This window comes from Ipomoea nil, unplaced genomic scaffold (genome assembly GCF_001879475.1).
Source record: "Ipomoea nil cultivar Tokyo-kokei standard unplaced genomic scaffold, Asagao_1.1 scaffold1790, whole genome shotgun sequence".
NCBI classification, from domain to species: domain Eukaryota; kingdom Viridiplantae; phylum Streptophyta; class Magnoliopsida; order Solanales; family Convolvulaceae; genus Ipomoea; species Ipomoea nil.
Genome location: NW_017618218.1, coordinates 1,933 through 8,370, shown reverse-complemented (window position 1 = coordinate 8,370; position 6,438 = coordinate 1,933). Strand labels below are relative to the sequence as shown.

The 6,438-nt window shown below is 41.9% G+C and overlaps 1 pseudogene; it reads left to right on the top strand.

Moving 5' to 3' along the window:
* Positions 1-5,422: 5,422 nt before the first annotated feature.
* LOC109192638 lies at positions 5,423-6,138 on the top strand (annotated as a pseudogene).
* The last annotated feature ends 300 nt before the right edge of the window (positions 6,139-6,438 follow it).

Genomic DNA, 6,438 nt, shown 5'->3' with positions numbered 1-6,438 from the left:
AGACCTAATAATCTTCACAATTTCATTCTATAAAAAGATTACAAGTAAACAAGATTAATGCAGAAGTATATCAAGATAAAAAGATTAATGCAGAAAGGCTAAATAATGACACTTAGCTTACATATTTTTCTTCTTCTTTTGTCCCATTTAATTTTTCAATTTTGCTTCTAGTCTTTTAAGAAAATTACTCCCAAGTCAGGCGGTTGTGAATCTTTACCTCCCAATAAGTTGAGAAAAACAAATGTCATTCTAGGTAAAAAGAAAAAAAAATTCATATATAACTAGCAGAACTGTTTTTTTAGTACATTTTCAATATGATTTCTCTATGTGGGTTACTCCCTGTGCGATAGGCATTCCCATATCTGATGTTGACTATTTCTTAGTGTTTTGCTAACTGATTTTCTGCATAACTTTCAAATGTAGTGATTATTTAAATAAAAAATATTTTTTTATAATATATAAAACCGTCATTACCATATCAGATCAACATACTTGAAACTTTTCTGTCATAAATTTGTTAGTGACAAACCACTTCACATCTTCAACATCTACTCCAGGTGGAACACTTTTTAAAGCCTCGGTCTTACTTGATGCAAGGTCTCAGAAATTTTATATTCAAAAGTGACCTCCAATTTGTCCACAAAGTATAGATATGCTCTAGGGTATCATCACGATATAACTCAATATTTGGATTATCAAAATATTTGAAATCTTGTAAATTTCAGTGTAATGTGAAATTCAGCATTCTTTGACTAACTATATGATTGAAGAGGAAATTCACTTATCTATTATTGATTGCAAGATTTTCATTACTAAAGAACCTTATTTTATCATCGTAGCTGGCAAATTAGCTTTTATTTGAATCTCTTGCTTCTATCTCGGGTCTTCAAGTTGCATGTAGACATGCGTATTTAGTCTTTCGTTTCAGATGTAGTTTGATTTGCTGGTGTCGGAGATCAGCCAAGGAGATGAACGGAAAAAACAGAGAGGAATTGAGATAAGAGAATGATGAGAATGGTTTTCATTCATTCTGTTAGACGAATACAAGAAGAGCATATATACAAAGAAAGGGCGGCAAAAGCCGTTGGAACTGCCAAGATGATCAAGACCAGAAGGCCCTCGACTAATTCACATTATCCCCTTCTACATCATGCTCTAATACCCCCCCCCCCCCCCCCCCCCCCGTAAGCTGGAGCGTGTAAATTTTTGAACGCCCAGCTTAGATACATAGGTCTGGAACATCTGAGAGCCAAGAGGCTTAGTAAAACCATCGGCCACTTGATTGGCGGAGGATACGGGCAGAAGCTTAATGAGGCCTTGGTTAAGTTTCTCCCGAACGATATGACAGTCGATGTCAATATGTTTGGTGCGTTCGTGGAAGACGTGATTCTCCGCTATGGCTATAGCGGATTTGCTGTCGCAGAATAAGGTGGCTGGTTTGTCCAGCTGGATGTGCAAGTCTTGTAAGAGATAGACAAGCCATTGTACCTCACAGATTGTGGCTGCCAAGGCTCTGTATTCGGCTTCGGAGGAACTCCTAGACACTGTCATCTGCTTCTTGGATTTCCATGACACAAGGGCGTCACCTAGAAATACACAATATCCGGTGATGGACCTTCGAGTGTCACCGCATGCTGCCCAGTCGGAGTCTGAGAAGACTCTGGAGCTGAAGTTGAGAATCTGAAGTATATAGTAAGCCTTGGCCAGGTGACAATTTAATGTAACGCAGTATACGATGAGCGGCTATTAAGTGTTGTTGTCCGTAGGACAATCAACAAATTGACTGAGCTGTTGAACGGAGTATGCTATGTCTGGGCATGTGGCAGTAAGGTATAGCATTCTCCCTACCAATCTTCTGAATATGGTCGGATCTGCCAGGGGTGTGCCATCATTACGAGCTAGCTTTAAGCCTTGAACCATGGGGGTTGGTACTGGCTTACTTTCCAGGAAACCAGCCTCTTCTAAGATGTCCAGAGCGAATTTTCGTTGACAAAGATTCATGCCTCCTTTCACTTTGCTAGCTTCAATTCCAAGGAAGTAGCCTAGGGGGCCAAGATCTTTAATTTTAAACTCTTTGTCTAAGAATTGCTTAACAGATTTGATGACAGATATGCTCGGACTGGCAGCTATTATATCGTCCACATAGATCAACAAAGCAATGAAATTGGTATCCATACCTCTAGTAAACAAAGATGGTTCAGATTTGGACTGATGGGAATCCATTCTGAACTAGAGCAGCAGTGAGCTTGGAGTTCCATTGGCGACTGGCCTGTTTCAATCCGTATAGAGATCGTCGAAGTTTACATACTTGATTCGGCTTGTTTGCTGTGAAAACCAGGAGGTAAAGACATATATACTTCTTCGTTCAAGTCACCGTGAAGAAAGGCATTATTGATGTCCATTTGATGAATTTCCCATGCCTTAGATACTGCAACAGCTAAGAAGAGCCGAATAGTAGTCAGTCTCGCCACTGGAGAGAATGTGTCAAGGTAATCGATGCCAAGCTGCTGCGTATAGCCCTTAGCAACGAGCCGTGCCTTATGTCTTTCAATCGTGCCATCGGCTTTCAACTTCACCTTGGAAAATCCACTTGCAACCAATGGGAATTTTTCCCGGTGGTAAATCAGTTAACTCCCATGTTTGGTTATCCTGTTAAAGCTGCAATTTCAGCATCCATGGCCTTCTTCCAACATTCATTTTGGCATGGCCTGTTGGTAGGTTCTTGGCTTCTTTAATTGTGGATACTGCCATGGAGAAGGCTTTATGTGAGGGACTGAGGTTGGCATAGGATATAACCTTCGACAGAGAATGGGGAGATGTCTTGTAGCTCATAATGGCATCAAAGTAGTAGTCCTGAAGTTTAGAGGGGCATTGCGAGATTTGCTAGATCTCCTTGGCTGAGCATTGTGGATGGTTACGGCAGTGTCCTCACAGCATTCTTCATCAGAAGTGGCATGTAAAGAGACTTCATTGCTTGGCATATAATGTTCGGCGGGAATTCTGTATGGGAAGCAGAATCTGTTGTGCGTTTCATGAGGATTTTGATTCATCTTGCATCATAGGCAATCCAATACTGCTGTGGGTGTCATTCATCGAATCAACATGACTATGGAGGATGCCTAGATCAGCAGCTTCTTCACGGCTATTGACAGGAATGTTGGGCAGAGATGGAGTATCCATTTGAGAGGGATATTTGTCAGCATAGGCTACTTTGTCAGCAAAGGGAAAAATAATCTTCGTAGAAGATCACATCCCTAGATATAAAGATGGAATTATCTTGTAGATCATAGAGCAGGTATCCTTTGATGTGAGCTGGAATACCAATGAGCACACATTGTCTACTGCGAGGGTGCACTTGTGTCTGCCCTGTGATAGAGTAGCAGCATAACTCAAGCATCCGAAAACTTTCACATTGTCCAAGCTAGGCTTCTTTCCGTGCAACCTTTCATATGGACTAAGCCAAGCAGTGACAGGGGATGGCAACCTGTTTATGATGAAAGCAGCATGTAAAATACATAAACCCCAAAATTTAAGGGGTAAGTTAGCCTGGAATCTGAGAGCACGAGCTACGTTTAGAATATGTTGATGTTTGCGCTCAACTACTGCGTTTTGTTGGGGTGTGTTGCACACACGATGTTTGGTGAACCATCCATTTTCATCAAAGAAATCATTCATGTTGAATTCCCTTCCATTGTCACTTCTTATAGTTTGATAACTGCTCCATGTTGAGTTTGGACTCGTTTATGGAAGATTTTGATCATAGCCCTTGTCTCGGATTTGTTCTTCATGAGGTGAACCCAGGTGTATCTAGAGAAATCGTCAACAATCGTTAGAAAATATCTCTCTCCTCCTAGAGATTCAACCATGAAGGGACCCCCAAATGTCAACATGGATTAGATCAAAGCATTTATTTGACATAGTGTTGCTTAAAGGAAAAATGGCACGTTTCTGTTTAGCATAAGTGGCAGACATTACATGGCAATTGCTTAGGATAAGAAACAGATACATTCTTTATATGATGGATCTTATTAATGGGAAAGTGTCCCAAACGCTTGTGCCAAAGGTCTGCACTATCAACTTTCATCACAGAGTTGCTGTAGGAATTGATCTTTGGTGGTTGACACAGCAGGTACAAACCGTCTTCTTCCCTAGCAAAACCACTGGTCATCCCAGCTTTCTGGAGAAGCACTGGCCAGAGTTAAACAACAAAATGTGAGATGAGTCTTGTAGCAATCTACTGACTGACACAATGTTGAATCTAAAGTCCGGAATGTGTAACACATTCTTCAGCCATAGATCTTCTGCCAGTTTGATATCTCCTTTGTGTTGAACGACAACTCTCTCTCCATTAGGTAGGTTCACAGTAGCTCCCTTAACTTCACAACAATTATTAAAAAACTCTCGAGAGCACACTATATGATTAGTTGCTCCCGAGTCCAAAATCCAAGTGGAATCACAAAGATTAAGAGAATTTATATGAGAAGTGAAATAGGACTTGCCTTCTGCTTGAGCTCCATGTTCTGTGAGATTGGGAATAAGAGAGACGGCAGCAGCAGTAGTAGGAGTCTGGTGTTGATCAACTTGGATCTGTAGGAGAGATATAAGTTTCTGAAGCTGTTCAGAAGTGGCAGCATTGTCCGAGCTAGCAGAGGCTGCCATTGCCGGCTGTTTTCCCTTGGATTTGAACCCCGAATCCATCCCGGTGGATAGCCGTGCTTCTTATAGCACTTCTCCACCGGTGTGACCAGTCATTCCACAATAAGTGCATTTAGCATTTCGATTTCCATTACCTGAGTTCATGTTTCTCTTTCCGTTATAGTAGTTCACTGCTGCTACACTGTTTTCGTCATTGGAGCTGAGTTCATTGTGAACGGCATTGGCAAGGTTGAATTGCAGGTTTGAGCTAGTGATGTTCAATTGTCTCTCGAACTTTTCCGTCATAACGAACACCTTGTACATTTCTGGCAAAGGATCAAGCACAAGGATGTTAGATTTAAGCGGATTATAGTCATCACCTAAGCCTTGCAGGAATCGGATAGTTGTTTTGAGTTCTGTCCGGCGCCGGCAAGCTTCCATCGATGAGGAACCATTTGTTTTTCACCTCTAATGCAACTTGCATTGAGATGCTCCATGAAGCATAGTTCGAACTGCCATTGAGAGGAGGACTGACAAGGATGGTGTTTGGATTCTCATTGGAGTTGAGATACAAAGGATTCTCAACATCTTCAGTCTGATTCCGCTGCGGAGCTACAATCGGTGGAGCGTTGATCGGTGGTTGATTCATTCGTGGTTGCGACGGCTGGCTGGCTTCTCCCATGCCGGTAACTGCTCCGGCGTAGGATCTCCTTCCTTGCTCTTATACCATGTCGGAGATCAGCCAAGGAGATGAACAGAAAAAGCAGAGAGGAATTGAGATAAGAGAATGATGAGAATGTTTTCATTCATTCTGTTAGACGAATACAAGAAGAGCATATATACAAAGAAAGGGCGGCAAAAGCCGTTGGAACTGCCAAGATGATCAAAGACCAGAAGGCCCTCGACTAATTCACATTATCCCCTTTACATCATGCTCTAATAGCTGGTCTTTTGGTTCTGATCATTGCGGCCCTAAGTCACATCTCTATTGTGTCTAAGGTCGATAGCTCAGCTAGTTATGTTGATGCAGGTGGTGAAAATCCGACTACAACAGCAGAGAGGTTTAAGCCCGAATGATTGTTCGTGAAAACGGGATTCGTGGTCTGTGGGCAGGGGCTGCCCCAACAGTTATGCGAAATGGGACGAACCAGGCGGCAATGTTCACAGCCAAGAATGCATTTGATAATGGGAATGTCCTTCAGCCATGGCAGTCTATGATTTCGGGTTTCCTTGCAGGGACAGCTGGTCCTATATGCACTGGACCTTTCGACGTGAAAACGAGGCTGATGGCTCAAAGCCGATCAGGGGGTGATTTGAAGTACAGAGGACTGTCTCATGCCATCTCAACTATATACACCGTACCGAAGAAGGTATACGTGCTTTGTGGAAGGGTTACTTCCCCGGCTTATGAGGATCCCGCCTGGACAGGCCATTGTGTGGGCTGTTTCTGACCAAGTGATTGGTTTGTATGAGAGAAGACATATATCCCGCCTGTTTGTATGAGAGAAGACATATACATTTCTCCTCTTTTTTTGTGGATTGTAGTTCCATTCTTTGGCAAAAGCGTGCTAGCTGTTTTGGCCACTTTAGATTCCCTTAAATTAGTGGTAATGTCGAGTGAGGGACAGTTCTCTTGTCCCTGGCAAAATGGTATTTGAAACACAATAAGATTAGAATAAAATATTCTAACAATATGAACTCCTTATCTTACAAGCACATGTTGATATTTGATAGTGATAATTTTTTCCCTACATGTTTTATGTGTTGTGAAATGTGTCGTAGGTTATCATGTGTAACTATTGA